Source organism: Oncorhynchus nerka, linkage group LG9a, assembly GCF_034236695.1.
Source record: "Oncorhynchus nerka isolate Pitt River linkage group LG9a, Oner_Uvic_2.0, whole genome shotgun sequence".
NCBI lineage: Eukaryota > Metazoa > Chordata > Actinopteri > Salmoniformes > Salmonidae > Oncorhynchus > Oncorhynchus nerka.
Window position 1 is genome coordinate 44,526,792 of NC_088404.1, and position 12,366 is coordinate 44,539,157.

Consider the following 12,366-nt stretch of genomic DNA (forward strand, 5'->3'; position numbering starts at 1 on the left):
TGTGAATAACCCTATGTACACTTCATTATGGACTGTAATGCAATGATATGTGAATAACTCTATGTACACTTCATTATGGACTGTAATGCATGATATGTGAATAACTCTATGTACACTTCATTATGGACTGTAATGCATGATATGTAAATAACTCTATGTACACTTCATTATGGACTGTAATGCATGATATGTGAATAACTCTATGTACACTTCATTATGGACTGTAATGCATGATATGTGAATAACTCTATGTACACTTCATTATGGACTGTAATGCAATGATATGTGAATAACTGAATGTACACTTCATTATGGACTGTAATGCATTATATGTGAATAACTCTATGTACACTTCATTATGGACTGTAATGCAATGATATGTGAATAACTGAATGTACACTTCATTATGGACTGTAATGCAATGATATGTGAATAACTCTATGTACACTTCATTATGGACTGTAATGCATGATATGTGAATAACTCTATGTACACTTCATTATGGACTGTAATGCAATGATATGTGAATAACTCTATGTACACTTCATTATGGACTGTAATGCAATGATATGTGAATAACTCTATGTACACTTCATTATGGACTGTAATGCAATGATATGTGAATAACTCTATGTACACTTCATTATGGACTGTAATGCAATGATATGTGAATAACTCTATGTACACTTCATTATGGACTGTAATGCAATGATATGTGAATAACTCTATGTACACTTCATTATGGACTGTAATGCATGATATGTGAATAACTCTATGTACACTTCATTATGGACTGTAATGCAATGATATGTGAATAACTCTATGTACACTTCATTATGGACTGTAATGCATGATATGTGAATAACTCTATGTACACTTCATTATGGACTGTAATGCATGATATGTGAATAACTCTATGTACACTTCATTATGGACTGTAATGCATGATATGTGAATAACTCTATGTACACTTCATTATGGACTGTAATGCAATGATATGTGAATAACTCTATGTACACTTCATTATGGACTGTAATGCATGATATGTGAATAACTCTATGTACACTTCATTATGGACTGTAATGCATGATATGTGAATAACTCTATGTACACTTCATTATGGACTGTAATGCATGATATGTGAATAACTCTATGTACACTTCATTATGGACTGTAATGCAATGATATGTGAATAACTCTATGTACACTTCATTATGGACTGTAATGCATGATATGTGAATAACTCTATGTACACTTCATTATGGACTGTAATGCATGATATGTGAATAACTCTATGTACACTTCATTATGGACTGTAATGCAATGATATGTGAATAACTCTATGTACACTTCATTATGGACTGTAATGCAATGATATGTGAATAACTCTATGTACACTTCATTATGGACTGTAATGCATGATATGTGAATAACTCTATGTACACTTCATTATGGACTGTAATGCAATGATATGTGAATAACTCTATGTACACTTCATTATGGACTGTAATGCAATGATATGTGAATAACTCTATGTACACTTCATTATGGACTGTAATGCAATGATATGTGAATAACTCTATGTACACTTCATTATGGACTGTAATGCATGATATGTGAATAACTCTATGTACACTTCATTATGGACTGTAATGCATGATATGTGAATAACTCTATGTACACTTCATTATGGACTGTAATGCATGATATGTGAATAACTCTATGTACACTTCATTATGGACTGTAATGCATGATATGTGAATAACTCTATGTACACTTCATTATGGACTGTAATGCATGATATGTGAATAACTCTATGTACACTTCATTATGGACTGTAATGCAATGATATGTGAATAACTCTATGTACACTTCATTATGGACTGTAATGCATGATATGTGAATAACTCTATGTACACTTCATTATGGACTGTAATGCAATGATATGTGAATAACTCTATGTACACTTCATTATGGACTGTAATGCAATGATATGTGAATAACTCTATGTACACTTCATTATGGACTGTAATGCAATGATATGTGAATAACTCTATGTACACTTCATTATGGACTGTAATGCAATGATATGTGAATAACTCTATGTACACTTCATTATGGACTGTAATGCAATGATATGTGAATAACTCTATGTACACTTCATTATGGACTGTAATGCATGATATGTGAATAACTCTATGTACACTTCATTATGGACTGTAATGCATGATATGTGAATAACTCTATGTACACTTCATTATGGACTGTAATGCATGATATGTGAATAACTCTATGTACACTTCATTATGGACTGTAATGCATGATATGTGAATAACTCTATGTACACTTCATTATGGACTGTAATGCATGATATGTGAATAACTCTATGTACACTTCATTATGGACTGTAATGCATGATATGTGAATAACTCTATGTACACTTCATTATGGACTGTAATGCAATGATATGTGAATAACTCTATGTACACTTCATTATGGACTGTAATGCATGATATGTGAATAACTCTATGTACACTTCATTATGGACTGTAATGCATGATATGTGAATAACTCTATGTACACTTCATTATGGACTGTAATGCAATGATATGTGAATAACTCTATGTACACTTCATTATGGACTGTAATGCAATGATATGTGAATAACTCTATGTACACTTCATTATGGACTGTAATGCATGATATGTGAATAACTCTATGTACACTTCATTATGGACTGTAATGCATGATATGTGAATAACTCTATGTACACTTCATTATGGACTGTAATGCATGATATGTGAATAACTCTATGTACACTTCATTATGGACTGTAATGCATGATATGTGAATAACTCTATGTACACTTCATTATGGACTGTAATGCAATGATATGTGAATAACTCTATGTACACTTCATTATGGACTGTAATGCATGATATGTGAATAACTCTATGTACACTTCATTATGGACTGTAATGCATGATATGTGAATAACTCTATGTACACTTCATTATGGACTGTAATGCATGATATGTGAATAACTCTATGTACACTTCATTATGGACTGTAATGCAATGATATGTGAATAACTCTATGTACACTTCATTATGGACTGTAATGCATGATATGTGAATAACTCTATGTACACTTCATTATGGACTGTAATGCATGATATGTGAATAACTCTATGTACACTTCATTATGGACTGTAATGCATGATATGTGAATAACTCTATGTACACTTCATTATGGACTGTAAAGCAATGATATGTGAATAACTCTATGTACACTTCATTATGGACTGTAATGCAATGATATGTGAATAACTCTATGTACACTTCATTATGGACTGTAATGCATGATATGTGAATAACTCTATGTACACTTCATTATGGACTGTAATGCATGATATGTGAATAACTCTATGTACACTTCATTATGGACTGTAATGCATGATATGTGAATAACTCTATGTACACTTCATTATGGACTGTAATGCATGATATGTGAATAACTCTATGTACACTTCATTATGGACTGTAATGCATGATATGTGAATAACTCTATGTACACTTCATTATGGACTGTAATGCAATGATATGTGAATAACTCTATGTACACTTCATTATGGACTGTAATGCATGATATGTGAATAACTCTATGTACACTTCATTATGGACTGTAATGCATGATATGTGAATAACTCTATGTACACTTCATTATGGACTGTAATGCATGATATGTGAATAACTCTATGTACACTTCATTATGGACTGTAATGCATGATATGTGAATAACTCTATGTACACTAATGGACTGTAATGCAATGATATGTGAATAACTCTATGTACACTTCATTATGGACTGTAATGCATGATATGTGAATAACTCTATGTACACTTCATTATGGACTGTAATGCAATGATATGTGAATAACTCTATGTACACTTCATTATGGACTGTAATGCAATGATATGTGAATAACTCTATGTACACTTCATTATGGACTGTAATGCAATGATATGTGAATAACTCTATGTACACTTCATTATGGACTGTAATGCAATGATATGTGAATAACTCTATGTACACTTCATTATGGACTGTAATGCATGATATGTGAATAACTCTATGTACACTTCATTATGGACTGTAATGCATGATATGTGAATAACTCTATGTACACTTCATTATGGACTGTAATGCATGATATGTGAATAACTCTATGTACACTTCATTATGGACTGTAATGCATGATATGTGAATAACTCTATGTACACTTCATTATGGACTGTAATGCATGATATGTGAATAACTCTATGTACACTTCATTATGGACTGTAATGCATGATATGTGAATAACTCTATGTACACTTCATTATGGACTGTAATGCATGATATGTGAATAACTCTATGTACACTTCATTATGGACTGTAATGCATGATATGTGAATAACTCTATGTACACTTCATTATGGACTGTAATGCAATGATATGTGAATAACTCTATGTACACTTCATTATGGACTGTAATGCATGATATGTGAATAACTCTATGTACACTTCATTATGGACTGTAATGCAATGATATGTGAATAACTCTATGTACACTTCATTATGGACTGTAATGCAATGATATGTGAATAACTCTATGTACACTTCATTATGGACTGTAATGCAATGATATGTGAATAACTCTATGTACACTTCATTATGGACTGTAATGCATGATATGTGAATAACTCTATGTACACTTCATTATGGACTGTAATGCATGAATAATAACTCTATGTACACTTCATTATGGACTGTAATGCATGATATGTGAATAACTCTATGTACACTTCATTATGGACTGTAATGCATGATATGTGAATAACTCTATGTACACTTCATTATGGACTGTAATGCATGATATGTGAATAACTCTATGTACACTTCATTATGGACTGTAATGCATGATATGTGAATAACTCTATGTACACTTCATTATGGACTGTAATGCATGATATGTGAATAACTCTATGTACACTTCATTATGGACTGTAATGCAATGATATGTGAATAACTCTATGTACACTTCATTATGGACTGTAATGCATGATATGTGAATAACTCTATGTACACTTCATTATGGACTGTAATGCAATGATATGTGAATAACTCTATGTACACTTCATTATGGACTGTAATGCAATGATATGTGAATAACTCTATGTACACTTCATTATGGACTGTAATGCAATGATATGTGAATAACTCTATGTACACTTCATTATGGACTGTAATGCAATGATATGTGAATAACTCTATGTACACTTCATTATGGACTGTAATGCATGATATGTGAATAACTCTATGTACACTTCATTATGGACTGTAATGCATGATATGTGAATAACTCTATGTACACTTCATTATGGACTGTAATGCATGATATGTGAATAACTCTGCATGATATGTACAACTTCATTATGGACTGTAATGCATGATATGTGAATAACTCTATGTACACTTCATTATGGACTGTAATGCAATGATATGTGAATAACTCTATGTACACTTCATTATGGACTGTAATGCATGATATGTGAATAACTCTATGTACACTTCATTATGGACTGTAATGCATGATATGTGAATAACTCTATGTACACTTCATTATGGACTGTAATGCAATGATATGTGAATAACTCTATGTACACTTCATTATGGACTGTAATGCATGATATGTGAATAACTCTATGTACACTTCATTATGGACTGTAATGCATGATATGTGAATAACTCTATGTACACTTCATTATGGACTGTAATGCAATGATATGTGAATAACTCTATGTACACTTCATTATGGACTGTAATGCAATGATATGTGAATAACTCTATGTACACTTCATTATGGACTGTAATGCATGATATGTGAATAACTCTATGTACACTTCATTATGGACTGTAATGCAATGATATGTGAATAACTCTATGTACACTTCATTATGGACTGTAATGCATGATATGTGAATAACTCTATGTACACTTCATTATGGACTGTAATGCATGATATGTGAATAACTCTATGTACACTTCATTATGGACTGTAATGCATGATATGTGAATAACTCTATGTACACTTCATTATGGACTGTAATGCATGATATGTGAATAACTCTATGTACACTTCATTATGGACTGTAATGCAATGATATGTGAATAACTGAATGTACACTTCATTATGGACTGTAATGCATTATATGTGAATAACTCTATGTACACTTCATTATGGACTGTAATGCAATGATATGTGAATAACTGAATGTACACTTCATTATGGACTGTAATGCAATGATATGTGAATAACTCTATGTACACTTCATTATGGACTGTAATGCATGATATGTGAATAACTCTATGTACACTTCATTATGGACTGTAATGCATGATATGTGAATAATCCAATTTGTAAGTCGCTCTGGATAAGAGCGTCTGCTAAATGACTTAAATGTAAATGTAAATGTAACTCTATGTACACTTCATTATGGACTGTAATGCATGATATGTGAATAACTCTATGTACACTTCATTATGGACTGTAATGCATGATATGTGAATAACTCTATGTACACTTCATTTTGGACTGTAATGCAATGATATGTGAATAACTCTATGTACACTTCATTATGGACTGTAATGCATGATATGTGAATAACTCTATGTACACTTCATTATGGACTGTAATGCAATGATAACTCTATGTACACTTCATTATGGACTGTAATGCAATGATATGTGAATAACTCTATGTACACTTCATTATGGACTGTAATGCATGATATGTGAATAACTCTATGTACACTTCATTATGGACTGTAATGCATGATATGTGAATAACTCTATGTACACTTCATTATGGACTGTAATGCATGATATGTGAATAACTCTATGTACACTTCATTATGGACTGTAATGCATGATATGTGAATAACTCTATGTACACTTCATTATGGACTGTAATGCATGATATGTGAATAACTCTATGTACACTTCATTATGGACTGTAATGCATGATATGTGAATAACTCTATGTACACTTCATTATGGACTGTAATGCAATGATATGTGAATAACTCTATGTACACTTCATTATGGACTGTAATGCAATGATATGTTAATAACTCTATGTACACTTCATTATGGACTGTAATGCAATGATATGTGAATAACTCTATGTACACTTCATTATGGACTGTAATGCATGATATGTGAATAACTCTATGTACACTTCATTATGGACTGTAATGCATGATATGTGAATAACTCTATGTACACTTCATTATGGACTGTAATGCATGATATGTGAATAACTCTATGTACACTTCATTATGGACTGTAATGCATGATATGTGAATAACTCTATGTACACTATTATGGACTAATGCATGATATGTGAATAACTCTATGTACACTTCATTATGGACTGTAATGCATGATATGTGAATAACTCTATGTACACTTCATTATGGACTGTAATGCATGATATGTGAATAACTCTATGTACACTTCATTATGGACTGTAATGCATGATATGTGAATAACTCTATGTACACTTCATTATGGACTGTAATGCAATGATATGTGAATAACTCTATGTACACTTCATTATGGACTGTAATGCATGATATGTGAATAACTCTATGTACACTTCATTATGGACTGTAATGCAATGATATGTGAATAACTCTATGTACACTTCATTATGGACTGTAATGCAATGATATGTGAATAACTCTATGTACACTTCATTATGGACTAATGCAATGATATGTGAATAACTCTATGTACACTTCATTATGGACTGTAATGCATGATATGTGAATAACTCTATGTACACTTCATTATGGACTGTAATGCATGATATGTGAATAACTCTATGTACACTTCATTATGGACTGTAATGCATGATATGTGAATAACTCTATGCATTCATTATGGACTGTAATGCATGATATGTGAATAACTCTATGTACACTTCATTATGGACTGTAATGCATGATATGTGAATAACTCTATGTACACTTCATTATGGACTGTAATGCATGATATGTGAATAACTCTATGTACACTTCATTATGGACTGTAATGCATGATATGTGAATAACTCTATGTACACTTCATTATGGACTGTAATGCATGATATGGAATAACTCTATGTAACTTCATTATGGACTAATGCATGATATAATAACTCTATGTACACTTCATTATGGACTGTAATGCAATGATATGTGAATAACTCTATGTACACTTCATTATGGACTGTAATGCAATGATATGTGAATAACTCTATGTACACTTCATTATGGACTGTAATGCAATGATATGTGAATAACTCTATGTACACTTCATTATGGACTGTAATGCAATGATATGTGAATAACTCTATGTACACTTCATTATGGACTGTAATGCATGATATGTGAATAACTCTATGTACACTTCATTATGGACTGTAATGCATGATATGTGAATAACTCTATGTACACTTCATTATGGACTGTAATGCATGATATGTGAATAACTCTATGTACACTTCATTATGGACTGTAATGCATGATATGTGAATAACTCTATGTTATGGACTGTAATGCATGATATGTGAATAACTCTATGTACACTTCATTATGGACTGTAATGCAATGATATGTGAATAACTCTATGTACACTTCATTATGGACTGTAATGCATGATATGTGAATAACTCTATGTACACTTCATTATGGACTGTAATGCATGATATGTGAATAACTCTATGTACACTTCATTATGGACTGTAATGCAATGATATGTGAATAACTCTATGTACACTTCATTATGGACTGTAATGCATGATATGTGAATAACTCTATGTACACTTCATTATGGACTGTAATGCATGATATGTGAATAACTCTATGTACACTTCATTATGGACTGTAATGCAATGATATGTGAATAACTCTATGTACACTTCATTATGGACTGTAATGCAATGATATGTGAATAACTCTATGTACACTTCATTATGGACTGTAATGCATGATATGTGAATAACTCTATGTACACTTCATTATGGACTGTAATGCAATGATATGTGAATAACTCTATGTACACTTCATTATGGACTGTAATGCATGATATGTAATAACTCTATGTACACTTCATTATGGACTGTAATGCATGATATGTGAATAACTCTATGTACACTTCATTATGGACTGTAATGCATGATATGTGAATAACTCTATGTACACTCATTATGGACTGTAATGCAATGATATGTGAATAACTGAATGTACACTTCATTATGGACTGTAATGCATTATATGTGAATAACTCTATAACTGTAATGCAATGATATGTGAATAACTGAATGTACACTTCATTATGGACTGTAATGCAATGATATGTGAATAACTCTATGTACACTTCATTATGGACTGTAATGCATGATATGTGAATAACTCTATGTACACTTCATTATGGACTGTAATGCATGATATGTGAATAATCCAATGGAAATGACTTAAATGTAAAATGCACTTCATGATATGCATGATATGAATAACTCTATGTACACTTCATTATGGACTGTAATGCATGATATGTGAATAACTCTATGTACACTTCATTATGGACTGTAATGCATGATATGTGAATAACTCTATGTACACTTCATTATGGACTGTAATGCAATGATATGTGAATAACTCTATGTACACTTCATTATGGACTGTAATGCAATGATATGTGAATAACTCTATGTACACTTCATTATGGACTGTAATGCATGATATGTGAATAACTCTATGTACACTTCATTATGGACTGTAATGCATGATATGTGAATAACTCTACACTTCATTATGGACTGTAATGCATGATATGTGAATAACTCTATGTACACTTCATTATGGACTGTAATGCATGATATGTGAATAACTCTATGTACACTTCATTATGGACTGTAATGCATGATATGTGAATAACTCTATGTACACTTCATTATGGACTGTAATGCATGATATGTGAATAACTCTATGTACACTTCATTATGGACTGTAATGCATGATATGTGAATAACTCTATGTACACTTCATTATGGACTGTAATGCAATTATATGTGAATAACTCTATGTACACTTCATTATGGACTGTAAAACAATGATATGTTAATAACTCTATGTACACTTCATTATGGACTGTAATGCATGATATGTGAATAACTCTATGTACACTTCATTATGGACTGTAATGCAATGATATGTGAATAACTCTATGTACACTTCATTATGGACTGTAATGCATGATATGTGAATAACTCTATGTACACTTCATTATGGACTGTAATGCATGATATGTGAATAACTCTATGTACACTTCATTATGGACTGTAATGCAATGATATGTGAATAACTCTATGTACACTTCATTATGGACTGTAATGCAATGATATGTGAATAACTCTATGTACACTTCATTATGGACTGTAATGCAATGATATGTGAATAACTCTATGTACACTTCATTATGGACTGTAATGCATGATATGTGAATAACTCTATGTACACTTCATTATGGACTGTAATGCATGATATGTGAATAACTCTATGTACACTTCATTATGGACTGTAATGCATGATATGTGAATAACTCTATGTACACTTCATTATGGACTGTAATGCAATGATATGTGAATAACTGAATGTACACTTCATTATGGACTGTAATGCAATGATATGTGAATAACTCTATGTAATAATGGACTGTAATGCATGATATGTGAATAACTCTATGTACACTTCATTATGGACTGTAATGTAATGCAAATGATATGTGAATAACTCTATGTACACTTCATTATGGACTGTAATGCATGATATGTGAATAACTCTATGTACACTTCATTTTGGACTGTAATGCAATGATATGTGAATAACTCTATGTACACTTCATTATGGACTGTAATGCATGATATGTGAATAACTCTATGTACACTTCATTATGGACTGTAATGCAATGATATGTGAATAACTCTATGTACACTTCATTATGGACTGTAATGCAATGATATGTGAATAACTCTATGTACACTTCATTATGGACTGTAATGCATGATATGTGAATAACTCTATGTACACTTCATTATGGACTGTAATGCATGATATGTGAATAACTCTATGTACACTTCATTATGGACTGTAATGCATGATATGTGAATAACTCTATGTACACTTCATTATGGATGGTAATGCAATAAATAACTCTATGTACACTTCATTATGGACTGTAATGCATGATATGTGAATAACTCTATGTACACTTCATTATGGACTGTAATGCATGATATGTGAATAACTCTATGTACACTTCATTATGGACTGTAATGCATGATATGTGAATAACTCTATGTACACTTCATTATGGACTGTAATGCAATTATATGTGAATAACTCTATGTACACTTCATTATGGACTGTAAAACAATGATATGTTAATAACTCTATGTACACTTCATTATGGACTGTAATGCAATGATATGTGAATAACTCTATGTACACTTCATTATGGACTGTAATGCAATGATATGTGAATAACTCTATGTACACTTCATTATGGACTGTAATGCATGATATGTGAATAACTCTATGTACACTTCATTATGGACTGTAATGCATGATATGTGAATAACTCTATGTACACTTCATTATGGACTGTAATGCAATGATATGTGAATAACTCTATGTACACTTCATTATGGACTGTAATGCAATGATATGTGAATAACTCTATGTACACTTCATTATGGACTGTAATGCAATGATATGTGAATAACTCTATGTACACTTCATTATGGACTGTAATGCATGATATGTGAATAACTCTATGTACACTTCATTATGGACTGTAATGCATGATATGTGAATAACTCTATGTACACTTCATTATGGACTGTAATGCATGATATGTGAATAACTCTATGTACACTTCATTATGGACTGTAATGCAATGATATGTGAATAACTGAATGTACACTTCATTATGGACTGTAATGCATGATATGTGAATAACTCTATGTACACTTCATTATGGACTGTAATGCAATGATATGTGAATAACTCTATGTACACTTCATTATGGACTGTAATGCAATGATATGTGAATAACTCTATGTAAACTTCATTATGGACTGTAATGCATGATATGTGAATAACTCTATGTACACCTCATTATGGACTGTAATGCATGATATGTGAATAATCCAATTTGTATGGATAAGAGCGTATGACTTAAATGTAAATGTAAATAACTCTATGTACACTTCATTAT